This window comes from Dendrobates tinctorius, unplaced genomic scaffold (assembly GCF_039654945.1).
Source record: "Dendrobates tinctorius isolate UK_male_01 unplaced genomic scaffold, ASM3965494v1 ptg000138l, whole genome shotgun sequence".
In the NCBI taxonomy this organism is placed as follows: domain Eukaryota; kingdom Metazoa; phylum Chordata; class Amphibia; order Anura; family Dendrobatidae; genus Dendrobates; species Dendrobates tinctorius.
The window spans coordinates 19,106,863-19,120,984 of record NW_027361806.1 but is presented as its reverse complement, the minus strand read 5'-3'; the positions used below and the strand labels follow the sequence as shown (position 1 = coordinate 19,120,984).

Genomic DNA, 14,122 nt, shown 5'->3' with positions numbered 1-14,122 from the left:
AGTGTCCAGTGTCCAAAAGTGTGCGCAGAGATTCAAAATCTCCATTATCCTCTCGTCACTTTGGTCACAGGCAGCTGTGCCATCGAGCGTGTCACATAGCGCTCAGATATCAGTGGGCCTCACACAATCCACAAGTGTCCAGTGTCCAAAAGTGTGCGCAGAGATTCAAAATCTCCATTATCCTCTCGTCACTTTGGTCACAGGCAGCTGTGCCATCGAGCGTGTCACATAGCGCTCAGATATCAGTGGGCCTCACACAATCCACAAGTGTCCAGTGTCCAAAAGTGTGCGCAGAGATTCAAAATCTCCATTATCCTCTCGTCACTTTGGTCACAGGCAGCTGTGCCATTGAGCGTGTCACATAGCGCTCAGATATCAGTGGGCCTCACACAATCCACAAGTGTCCAGTGTCCAAAAGTGTGCGCAGAGATTCAAAATCTCCATTATCCTCTCGTCACTTTGGTCACAGGCAGCTGTGCCATCGAGCGTGTCACATAGCGCTCAGATATCAGTGGGCCTCACACAATCCACAAGTGTCCAGTGTCCAAAAGTGTGTGCAGAGATTCAAAATCTCCATTATCCTCTCGTCACTTTGGTCACAGGCAGCTGTGCCATCGAGCCTGTCACATAGCGCTCAGATATCAGTGGGCCTCACACAATCCAAAAGTGTCCACTGTCCACAAGTGTGTGCAGAAATTCTAAATCTCCCCTGTCCTATAGACACCTTGTACCTTGTTTTACATTACTATATAGTTTGTTGGATTTTGTCTACATTTCTACCAAAAATGAGGAAGGCTGGTGGAAGAGGCCGTGGAATTGGGCGGGGGTTGGCAGCTGGTAATGATGGTGTTGGTGGTGGATCTGATGGTAGTGGCAAGAACAAAATAGGACCGAATGCAGGAGGTGCTGACCCTGCGTCATCGTCTGGCTACATAAGGCCTTGAACGCTTAGCTTTCTAGGAGTTGGCAAACCGCTTTTAAAGGCAGAGCATCAGGAAAAAGTTTTGTCTTACATTGCTGACTCAGCCTCCAGCTCTATCGCCTCCTCTTCTTCAGTTGTAAAAAGTAAAAGCACTGAGTCGTCATTGGAGGCTCATGTTCATGAACCACACCTTTCCTTGTGTCCTTCACCCCAACCAAGATTGAAGGATGACGCAGGCCATACTGCTGATTACTCCATGGAGCTGTTTTCACATACCATGCCTGGATTATCAAGTGAAATGGTGAATTACCCAGGCCAAGATGAATCTGACATGGAGTGCACTGATGCACAGCCGCTGATGGATGATTCTGCTGGTACATTCACTCAGAGCACTACATTGTCCTCGCAGCGTACAGAGCCAGATTTTGACCCTGATGAGACTCAGGTGCCCCTTCCCGCACACTATACCACCATACACGGTGACACAGAGAAAGGTGCACATGACATAGAAGACGAGGTGATGGATGACCCAGTTGTTGACCCAGATTGGCATCCATTGGGGGAAGAGGGTGCTGCTTCCAATAGCTCAGATGAGGAGCATCCACAGCAGACATCGACATCGCAACAGCTGTTATCTGGCAGGCCCGGAGCACTCCAAAGACAAGTTCCAAACATCAAAAGAGTTGCTGCACAGCTTGTCCAGAGGGTCAAAAGATCACAGCGTGCTAGGCGGCAAAATGTCTGCCAAAGTAGGAAGAGTGCAGTGTGGCACTTTTTTTAACAAAATCCTCATGATCAGGCCAAGGTTATCTGTAAGAAGTGTGCAAAGACCTTTAGCCGAGGGAAAAATCTGAAAAATTTGAATACCAGTTGCATGCTTAGACATTTAACCAGCATGCACCAGCATGCACCAAACCTCAAGTGCCACATGTGCAACTGATCACAACGAAGGTAGTCAGCAACGCTACATTGTTTCCCCCACTGTAAGCCCACCGGTTAGCACAGCAGCAAATGTTGAGGTGTCGTTGCAAGACCACAGCAGTCAGGGAATCCCACTGTTATATCAACGAAAGACTGATTCTAGGCCATCAGAATGAACACCAACTCCATCACCATCATCAACCCTCTCTCAGTCCGCCCTGTCCACCGCTACTTCCACCATATGCAGCTCTCAAGTCCAGCTCACCCTCCCAGACACTATGAGTAGGTCAAGAAAGTACTCAGTCTCATCCGCGTACACTGGGTTTGAACGCCCACATTGCCTAACTAATCTCGTTTGAGATGATGCCCTTTCGGTTGGTGGAAAGCACAGCTTTCCGCGAACTCATGGCCTATGCAGTACCACGCTATGACCTACCCAGTCGCCACTTCTTCTCTCGCAAAGCCATCCCAGCCCTCCACCATCATGTGAAAGACCGCATTGTCCATGCACTCAAGCAGTCAGTGAGCGGAAAGGTGCACCTCACAACTGATGCATGGTCCAGTCGGCATGGCCAGGGCCGTTACGTGTCCATCACTGCGCACTGGGTTAATGTGGTGGATGCAGGGTCCACAGGGGACAGCGGTGGTGGGACAGTGCTGCCTAGCCCACGGTATAGGAAACAGTTGGCTGTAGGCATTCGACCCTCCTCCTCCTCCTCCTCCTCCAGAAGCGAAAGCTCGTCCACAGAGCGCAGTCGTACGAGCACTCCATCTGCAGCTGCCACTGTTGCACACGATGTGTCCCCCTATCGAGCAGCTAGTGGAAAGCGTCAGCAGGCTGTGTTGCAGATGATGTGTTTGGGCGACAGACACACCGCCGAGGTGCTGGCCGAGTACTTGAAGCGACAAACTGAGTCATGGCTGGGCAGTGTACATCTTGAGGCAGGCAAGGTAGTTAGTGATAACGGCCGTAATTTTGTGGCAGCCATAGCCCTTTCAAAACTCAGCCACATACCTTGCTTGGCTCACACCTTGAACCTGGTGGTGCAGTGCTTCCTCAAAAATTATCCGGAGTTAACAGCCCTGCTCCAGAAGGTGCGAAGACTGTGCGCGCACATCCGCCGGTCGCCTGTACACTCCGTTCGTATGCAGAAGCTGCAGCGATTGCTCCACCTTCCCAACCACCGCCTCATTATCGACATTGCAACAAGGTGGAACTCCACCCTGCACATGGTGGAGCGGCTGTGCGAGCAGAGGCAGGCCATAATGCATTTGTGGGAGGATACACGGCCAGGCACTTTGAGAGCAGACATGGAGTTGACAGGCGTGCAGTGGTCGAAGCTGAAAGACCTTTGTAAAGTCCTTCAGTGTTTTGAGGAATGCACACGGCTGGTAAGCGCAGACGACGCCATCCTAAGCATGAGCATCCCACTTATGCGTCTGCTCATGCAAACTTTGACGCACCTTAAGGAGCAGGCGTCTGCAGCCAATGTTGATGAGGAGGAAGAGGAGGAGGGAATCCTTGATGACATTCAGCCATTGTCTGCTCAGGGACCTCTCCTGGACGAGGTGGAGGAAGAAGAGGAGGAGGAGGAGGATGATGGGGATGATTACTTAGGGGAGGAGGATGCATCTCGTGGGGCAAGTGAAAATGTTGGCGTGGCAAGGTCTGGTACAGGGTTTGTGCGTGACTGGAGGGATGTGGATTTGCCAGAAAGTGCTCCTCCACCCAGCACTCGCAGTGCATCATTGACACCGGGAACATTGGCCCACATGTCAGATTATGCCTTGCGGATCCTAAAAAGGGACCCCCGCATTGCCAAAATGATGAACGATGACGACTACTGGTTGGCCAGCATCCTGGATCCACGCTATAAAGGCAAATTACAAAACATCATGCCACAGGAGAACCTTGACCTAATATTGGCTAATAAACAAGCAACTCTGGTAAATCGGTTGCTTGAGGCATTCCCAGCACACAGCAGCGGTGATGGTTCTCACACGAGCCGTACGGGCCGGGGGCAGCTTGGCAGAGGTGTTCGTGGTGCACACAGCAGAAGTGGCGTTGGAGACAGGGGTTTCATGACAATGTTGTGGACTGATTTTTCAAATACCGCTCACACAACTGGTAATACTGCATCGATGGAAAGTGACAGGAGACAGCAGTTGTCAACTATGGTTACAAACTACTTTTCCTCCCATATCGATGTTCTCCCACACAGGTCATTCCCCTTTGACTATTGGGCCGCTAAACTGGACACCTGGCCTGAATTGGCCCAATATGCCTTACAGGAGCTCGCTTGCCCAGCTGCAAGTGTGCTATCGGAAAGAGTCTTCAGTGCAGCTGGATCAATCCTGACAGAAAAAAGGACCCGTCTGTCAACCCAAAATGTGGATGATCTAACCTTCATTAAAATGAACCACGCATGGGTTTCCAAGGTTTTTGTCCCACCTTCCCCTGATGACACATAGGGTGACAGAAAAATGGCTTGCTTTGGTCCACCTCTTCCTGGTACTTCACCTATTTCGCCTTTTGCATCAGCTGAATGTCCAACATCAACATATGCCACTTTCTAAAACTCCCTAACTGTGCTGCCTCCCCCCCCATGGCCGGGGTCACCACCTACCGCACGACACCGTGCGAGTGCCGTTGCCCTGAACAGGTGGGTAGGCCGACTCTTGGGCGCGGGCACTGGCACAGGGTCCCTCATAGTGCAATCAAGTGTCTCTGACGGTGGTGGTGCACACCCGCCGTCAAACACACCGCTGTACTATGAGGGGCCCAGTGCCAGTACCGACGCCCACGAGTGGGCCCCCCTTGCTTGGGCAGGGCCCCAGCATTTGCAATCTTTACCTCTCCCTGCTCCTCTGCTGTGTAATCTGGGCCGTCAAATCCATACTGTGCCTGACACCGTCTGAGCCTGCCTCCTGAGACATATATTTTGAATGTGTACGCTATCCATACATGTTATCCGGGGATACGGTACCCTTTCTAACCTTTGTGCAATCACGTGCAATCCATACTGGGCCTAACACCGTCTGAGCCTGCCTCCTGAGACATATATTTTGAATGTGTACGCTATCCATACATGTTATCCAGGGATACGGTACCCTTTCTAACCTTTGTGCAATCACGTGCAATCCATACTGGGCCTGACACCGTCTGAGCCTGCCTCCTGAGACATATATTTTGAATGTGTACGCTATCCATATATGTTATCCAGGGATACGGTACCCTTTCTAACCTTTGTGCAATCACGTGCAATCCATACTGGGCCTGACACCGTCTGAGCCTGCCTCCTGAGACATATATTTTGAATGTGTACGCTATCCATACATGTTATCCAGGGATACGGTACCCTTTCTAACCTTTGTGCAATCACGTGCAATCCATACTGGGCCTGACACCGTCTGAGCCTGCCTCCTGAGACATATATTTTGAATGTGTACGCTATCCATACATGTTATCCAGGGATACGGTACCCTTTCTAACCTTTGTGCAATCACGTGCAATCCATACTGGGCGTGAGAACGGCTGGCGAGCTGTTAAGCAAGCTACAGCACCTGTCCAGACAAGTACAGGGATTCCCTAGCGAGGAGACTTATTTGATTGTTTTCAATGTTGGGACAGCAATTTTTGGGGAGCACTATACTCTGGAGAATGATAGATGGGGCCCACCATACACTGGAACATTCCAAAGGTGGACATCAGACACTGGAGCAGCATTTACAGGGCCCATTATACACTAGAGCATTAGAAATGGGGCCCATTATGTTTGGAGCATTATTTGGGCCCATAAGACAGTGGAGCTTCATCCATGGGGACCAACATATACTGTAGCATTATGTGGAGCTCATCATATACTGTTTCAAACATTATATGGGACCAATGATTCTGTATGGAGAAATAGATGGGCCTCGTCATGAGATGTAAAAAGTGAGGTATTTTTCATTGTACTATACCGCTATTTATCTGCCGTATCGGAGCATGATGAGTTGTGGTATGTGTTAAAGGGGCGCTCTTTCGCCCAGGGCACATGAAAACCTGCAGCCAGCCCTCCCCCCCCCACAACTTTAGCCAAATAACCCCCATTTTTCAGTGCGTAACTTGTATTATGAAGTTAATTAAGGTTGACAAGCTTAAGTAAGAAGAATTGATGCTTTTGGCATTCAAATGGGCACTGTAGGTGTGTTTCCTGTCCTCCTCTCACTGCCGACTTTTATTCCCCATTGACTTACATTGGGTTTCGTGTTTCGGGACGACCCCGACTTTTCCCTATAATCGGACGATCTTGCTCGACCCGACTTTTGGAAAAGTCGGGTTTCACAAAACGAAACGCGACCCTAAAAAACCAAAAGTCGCTCAACTCTAGTAACAAGGGCCTCGGCTACCTTTACTGCTGTAATACTGGACAGGGCCACAGCTTCAGGATACCTAGTGGCATAGTCCACCACGGTCAGGATATATTTTTTCCCCGACCGGCTGGGGTGGGCCAGAGGACCTATGATGTCGACAGCTACACGTTGAAATGGTTCCTCAGTTATGGGCAGGGATTGCAGGGGTACCTTATGTCGAGCTCCTGGATGCCGCATTCGCTGGCACACATCACAGGTGCGGCAATAATGGGCTACCGACTGCGAGACGCCCAGCCAGTAAAAACTTTGGGTGAGTCTCTTTTCAGTCCTTTTTCTCCCTTGATGCCCAGCCAAGGGGATGTTATGGGCCAGTTGAACTAGCTGTGCCCTGTACTTCTGAGGGACAATGAGTTGCCTGGTCGTTGCGTCAGGGTTGCCCTGGTCACTGCCCTTTGTTACACGATAATACAGTACGTTTTCTCGAGTGAAGCCATCCCCATTAACTCCCATGTGCCCAGTTTCTGCCTTTCGCCTAAGGGCTGCTAAGCTAGTGTCATCCTCTATTTCGCTCCTAAACTCCTCTCTGTCCCAAGACTCTCCCAATGTAGTAGCAGCGAACGTATTGCTTACCACCTCTGATGCGGTTCGTGGTGGTTGATCCCTGTTGAGGTCCAGATGATGTAGTGCTTGAAGGGCCTGTAGTCGGGTGACTGCTCCCACAAATTGGCACTGTAACTCCCCAATGTCATTCCTAAGGAGGATATCTGCAGGAAGTCCTCCCATAACTCCAATCCAACACAGTTTTTCTCCACAACCAAAATCCAAATGCACAGAAGCTCGCTGTATATATTTACGGGCACCGCCCGCCAGGTCAATGGGAATTCCTGGACCCTGGTAAATTGCCTCGGGTCGAACCACACGGGGGTCAGCGATAGTCAAGAATGCCCCGTGTCTCTAAATCCTGACACTTTGTATCCATCAATTAAGACATCCTGCAGGTGGCGTTGCTGTTGCTCTGAGAAGCTAAAGGACAGAGGCCGGAGTCCGTACACTCCAGGAGGAGTATCTATGGTTCCGTGGTCAGTGGTCCACTCTGGTGGGGGGGGTGGTAGCTCTTCCTCAGGCATGGTGGAGTGCACATGATGCACTGGACGAGGTGGGGCTCCCTCCGAATCCTGGAGGGACAGCCAGACTTCAAATGTCCAGGTTGCCCTCACCCATAACACCTCCTCTCTGTGATACCCCCAGGTCATGGTCGGAACTGTTGAGGTCTAGGATTGTGAGGCGTGATTGTCATCGGCTTGCGACTAGGTGGAAGGGCAGATATAATTGGAGGGGGACGGGGCGCGGGAGCAGGCCGTGGTTCATTGTGCAGAAGTCTTCTCCATTGCGGCCAGATAGTAAGGGCTTCATCGGCCAGGGCTGCACTCTATCCACGGTACACGGCGTGCGCTCCCGGACCCATTCCCGTACCTCTGCGGGGCACTTGGCAAGAAATTAATCTATAAGGAACGCCTGTATAACATCTTCCACAGTAAAGGCGTTTTCTGCTTCCAGCCATCTCCGACATGCCTGGGACATCTTATGTGCATACATCCTAAACGATCCCCCCGTGGTGCATGGGAGGTCTTGGAACTTGGCCCTATACGAGTCTGGGGTGATAGCATGGTAATCCAGGATGGTCAGCTTTACAATGTTATAATCCCAATTCCGAGGTGTGTCAATGGTTCTGTAAGCCTCCGCCATGCTTCCGTTCAGGAGCACCACTAACAAACGCATCCAGCTAGAGTGGGGCACCTCCATAACAGCACACTGCTGCTCAAAGTCTTTGAAGAACCCCTCCACATCTCCAGAAGCCTCATCAAATGGCTTAAACTCTGTGCGGGTGATCCGTACAGGCTCCCGGATCTTTGGGGTTACACTCCACATTGCATTACTCCCTCTTTCAAGCTCCATTGCTTCTTGTCTCCGCTGTGCCCGGCGGGCAGCCTCGTCCTTGTACTCCCGAGAGACACCGGGGCCCAGAACCGCCATCTCTTCTTCGTACCACACCAACCACTGGCTTTTCTGGATGGGGATCCCTGTCTCCTGCGCTCGTCCTTCAGACATCTGGGAGGAGGTGGCTGGGCTAGCACCCACCAGTATATCGATTAAGGCCTCTTTAGTCAGTCCCTGGTAGTTCACGCCCAGGTCTCTGGCTCTCTCCTGTAAACTGGATACAGTCAAATTTCTGTACTCACTCTGTGGGTGGTTCTCCATTGGATTACAATCTGTTGATCCTACTGCTGCCACCAGTTGTCACCTGGTCCTTCTCTGATACCACACAATCAACAGAGCGAGGGAAGGGTGAACAATCCCAAGACCTTTATTACAGGCAAAATTAGAAGGTCCATAAACAATCCACCACACTGAGGATACAATAGTCCAGAACAAGAATGTAGTCCAGTAACAGGATAAAATGTCCAGGGAGACGAGATTCCAAAACTCTAGCACCAGAGGATAAAAAATGGGTCCTTCTCTCTGAAATGCAGTCTTTACAGGATCCTCTCCAAACAGGGACTGACTTGACCTTCTCCTTTTCTCCCCACCCCCTTCCTTGTGTCCAGGGGTAGTCAAACAGGTTGGGGTGGTTTCCAGGCCTCCCAGAGGAGAACAAAGGAGCCTTGGGAATTAATGCAGGGGGTCATCAAGAGACAGACACAGTCAGGCTGTAGACCCACAGGGCATCAAGAAAAACACTATGAAAACAAGTGAAATAGAAATATACACAAAATGACATCCACATAGCATATCATACCATCACACAAGACAATGGAACACATTAATCTCACCCATCCTTAAGCCGCCAGTCCTCCGCACTAGCCTTCAGTTCTTCAGGTGTTCAGGCCATTGGCCTCCGACTGCCCCAACACGGCCGGAGATGACAATCACTGGCCCCAATGCCTGAAGAACTGAAGACCAAAGAAAAGGCCAAGATTTGGAATTCCACAGAATCCAAAATTTGGGGGAAATTAGTAACTAATTCATTTAGTTACTGGAGATAGTCATGCACCAACCGGCTTTTTCCGGCAGTCCCATAATGAAAGTTGTGGTGGAGTAAAGACTCAGACACAGTTCCAACCAACGGAGCATTACAGAGCCATGCTCTATGGAGGATGGGAGTCCTGAGGGTCAGACCCCCTACTATCCAAAAGTTATTAAATATTAAATGTCCCATTACCCAAACCGAAGTCTTGACTGCACCTCCACACCTGCGGGTGAAGGATCCCACCATTAGGATTTACACTGCCCCTGAAACAAATGGCGCTTTACTTATCTGCCAAAATACTCCCACCAGCAGGTGCAAAGGGCAACAGCTTAATTCTGGGAATTAGCTCTGGTCCCACAGCCATGCCCCAACATGCCAGATGCCACCCGTGTCATTCCCTGGGGGTGTACCTACTGTTACAATCATTTTTTTTACTTCCTTTTATAAATCTAAAATGCAAATGTGTAAATGGTATCTTCAAAATCTCCTACTGTACACAGCTCCAAGGCAGAGCAATGCTTTTATTTCCTTAAATTACATGCACACCCTTTGCGTAGTCTGATCCAGCAGTCATGTATTACTCCCATTTTCCTCATTTTATATTTCCTTTGGCTCGAAACTAATCATTTTGCAATTAATTTTCATTAAAATGTAATTATGGACTGGCTTCTACATCCTCTATGTATCACTGTACATCAAAAGAGTTATGGTATGCAAACACCATAAGGGTGCACTTGTTTTGATTTAAATTCATGTAGGTTGGACTGCAAATCATTTATGCAATGAAGTTTCATTAAAAAAAAAATAATATTTTTCTTCTACAGCTTTTATGTAGAGTCTGAAGTCCTGAACTCTCATCTCCTCACCACATCAAAATTCAATGTTCATTTATATATAGAACTAGCCGAAGAGCCCGGCGCTGCCCGGGCATAGTAACTAACTGTGGTTAGCTATAACAAATTATAATTATCCTCCATCCCATAGTCGAGTGCCCATATACCCTTCGCACATCCTCCATCCCATAGTCCCATGCCTATATACCCATCATACATATCCTCCATCCCATAGTCCCATGCCCATATACCCATCATACATATCCTCCATCCCATAGTCCCGTGCCCATATACCCATCATACATATCCTCCATCCCATAGTCCAGTGCCCATATACCCATCATACATATCCTCCATCCCATAGTCCCGTGCCCATATACCCTTCGCACATCCTCCATCCCATAGTCCAGTGCCCATATACCCATCATACATATCCTCCATCCCATAGTCCCGTGCCCATATACCCATCATACATATCCTCCATCCCATAGTCCAGTGCCCATATACCCATCATACATATCCGCCATCCCATAGTCCCGTGCCCATATACCCATCATACATATCCTCCATCCCATAGTCCAGTGCCCATATACCCATCATACATATCCTCCATCCCATAGTCCAGTGCCCATATACCCATCATACATATCCTCCATCCCATAGTCCAGTGCCCATATACCCATCATACATATCCTCCATCCCATAGTCCCGTGCCCATATACCCATCATACATATCCTCCATCCCATAGTCCAGTGCCCATATACCCATCATACATATCCTCCATCCCATAGTCCAGTGCCCATATACCCATCATACATATCCTCCATCCCATAGTCCAGTGCCCATATACCCTTCGCACATCCTCCATCCCATAGTCCAGTGCCCATATACCCATCATACATATCCTCCATCCCATAGTCCCGTGCCCATATACCCATCATACATATCCTCCATCCCATAGTCCAGTGCCCATATACCCATCATACATATCCTCCATCCCATAGTCCAGTGCCCATATACCCATCATACATATCCTCCATCCCATAGTCCAGTGCCCATATACCCTTCGCACATCCTCCATCCCATAGTCCAGTGCCCATATACCCATCATACATATCCGCCATCCCATAGTCCCGTGCCCATATACCCATCATACATATCCGCCATCCCATAGTCCCGTGCCCATATACCCATCATACATATCCTCCTTCCCATAGTCCCGTGCCCATATACCCATCATACATATCCACCATCCCATAGTCCAGTGCCCATATACCCATCACACATCCTCCATCCCATAGTCCCGTGCCCATATACCCATTATGACATTGTCATCACCATGGCAACCGTTATGACATAATGGTCACCATTGCAACCTATTAAAACATCATCGTCACCATGGCAACCATTATGACATCCTAATGAGGGGAGGGGCTTGAACACACACTTTTTCCCCATTATGTAGATAAGGGCAAAATTGTTTGGTGAAATGGAACACGCGGGGTTAAAATTTCGCCTCACAACATAGCCTATGACGCTCTTGGGGTCCAGACGTGTGACTGTGCCAAATTTTGTGGCTGTAGCTGCGACGGTGCCAATTCCGGACATACACACATACATACACTCCCGCTTTGAGCTTTATATATTAGATAGATGATGGTTCAGGAGCAGAGAGAAAGTCATCAGACAGAGCTCACTGATGGATTCACAGGAAACTCTTTCTGCATTCTGCTATGCATTGTGATACATAGAGGCTGTAGAAGAAAAAAGGCAACAAACAAACTGCCCCCTGAATGTGTCTGTTCTGTCTCCGACATAATTAATGGCTCTTAACTGTATAATTTTCATAACATAAATTCAGTAATAATGCTCAGTTTTTCATAATTTCTGATGTTCACTGGTTTAGCTCCATCTAGTGGCCAAAAATAATAACTACAGTGTTATTCTATGTTAGTTTCATTTTCGTTCTTGATTTCCCTCCAATTTCCAATGTATCCTGGGTGAGTTTACAAGGCATCATGGTCTAATCCAGTCCTCTTTTTCTGCCCAGTCTGCCATTTTCTATCAGACTTGCATACTGGAAACACCTCATCCCTCTTCTCCCCCTGCGTCAGCATCGTCGGTGAGTAACCACGCTCCAACGTTTATCCCCTGTCTTAGATCACCCCTTAGTTAGCTCTCCCCTGGTTAGCTATTAGCGCAGGTAATCTGTATAATGTATATTATGTATTTCTATGTACCCATACTGATTGATTGTATTGTATGCTTTGCTTGTAGTTTCACCGCGCCAATATACCATCACGTTCAATAAAGCACAGATTCAACCTACAGTCTTCTTATTGGACCCCCGGTATAGCTGTTTAGCTGCCCGTATAAGCTATATGAGTCCAGGTTCATTAGTAAGGACGGAACAGTGTCCATAAGCGATAAGTCTGTTAATTGATCCTAAAAAGTGGTGAACCAACATTGACCTCAAAACAGGCAAAAAAAAAAAGACAAAAACAGCTCAAATTAACAGTTTTTAATGCCAATGAAGATCAGGAGGGAGCGGGACACAATATAATCCCAATGGTCCCATTGGATAAAGAAAGAAATGCAAACAGTGAAGGATGCAAATATACAGGAAAGATGCAGGAAAGGGCGAACAGGAATGATTCTCCTTGTCTTGTGTGGAAAACTGCGACCAATATGCATCTTAAAGGAAGCACGGTCGATTTGTTGTATCATGTTCCAGTGAATACATTAAACTTTCTTTTAAGAAATCTGACATAATTTCCCAATTCCAAGGAGACCACAACTGTAAGTAAAGTTTTCGTGAAACTGCTAATTAAATGGAGAATAATTGGCGCTCAGGTTGTGAAAATTCTAATGAGATTTCACACAATGGATATGAACAGATTCTAAAAATGAGAGCAGATTGTCTCAGCTGGTCACTGGAACGTCTCAGGATGCTGCGCTCTCCGATACCTTAAAGTTTGTTCCCCCCTAGTGCCCCCAGCTAAGAAATGGATCTGTTGTGTCTACAGAGACCCCTCTTATGTGCATTACAGCAAGAAATGGGGATGAAGTACTATAAAATACACTGCTCAAAAAATAAAGGAAACACTAAAATACCACATCCTAGATATCACTGAATGAAATATTCCAGTTGCAAATCTTTATTCATTAAATAGTGGAATGTGCTGAGAACAATAAAACATAAAAATGATCAATGTAAATCAGAATTAATATCCCATGGAGGTCTGGATTCGGAATTTTACTCAAAATTAAAGTGGAAAATCAAATTACAGGCTGATCCAACTTCAGTGTAAATGCCTCATGACAAGGAAATGATGGTCAGTAGTGTGTGTGGCCTCCACGTGCCTGTATATCCTTCCTACAACGCCTGGACATGCTCCTGATGAGGTGGCTGATGGTCTTCTGAGGGATCTCCTCCCAGACCTGACTAAAGCATCCGCCAACTCCTGGACAGTCTGTGATGCAATGTGACATTGGTGGATGGAGCGAGACATGATGTCCCAGATGTGCTCAATCGGATTCAGGTCTGGGGAACAGGCGGGCCAGTCCATAGCTTCAATGCCTTCATCATGCAGGAACTGCTGACACACTCCAGCCACATGAGGTCTGGCATTGTCCTGCATTAGGAGGAACCCAGGGCCAACCGCACCAGCATATGGTCTCATGAGGGGTCTGAGGATCTCATCTTGGTACCTAATGTCAGTCAGGCTACCTCTGACAAGCACATGGAGGGCTGTGCGACCCTCCAAATAAATGCCACCCCACACCATTACTGACCCACTGCCAAACCGGTCATGCTGGAGGATGTTGCAGGCAGCAGAACATTCTACATGGCGTCTCCGACTCTGTAATGTCTGTCACATGTGCTCAGTGTGAACCTGCTCTCATCCGTGAAGACACAGGGCTCTAACATTGAAGCTGCCAATATTGGTGTTTTGTGGCAAATGCCAATCGCGCTGCACAGTGTTGGGCTGTGAGCACAACTCCCACTTGTGGACGTCGGGGCCTCATACCACCCTCATGCAATCTGTTTCTGTCAATTT

The 14,122-nt window shown here is 48.3% G+C and overlaps 1 long non-coding RNA gene across 1 annotated transcript in view; it reads left to right on the top strand.

Annotated features, from left to right (window-relative positions):
• LOC141048785 (uncharacterized) overlaps positions 1 to 13,219 on the top strand; it is a 144,951-nt gene extending 131,732 nt beyond the window's left edge. The window contains exons 3-4 of the long non-coding RNA XR_012220142.1: positions 12,112 to 12,183; positions 12,339 to 13,219. This is a non-coding gene — a long non-coding RNA (uncharacterized lncRNA). The remainder of the gene's footprint in view (positions 1 to 12,111; positions 12,184 to 12,338) is intronic.
• The last annotated feature ends 903 nt before the right edge of the window (positions 13,220 to 14,122 follow it).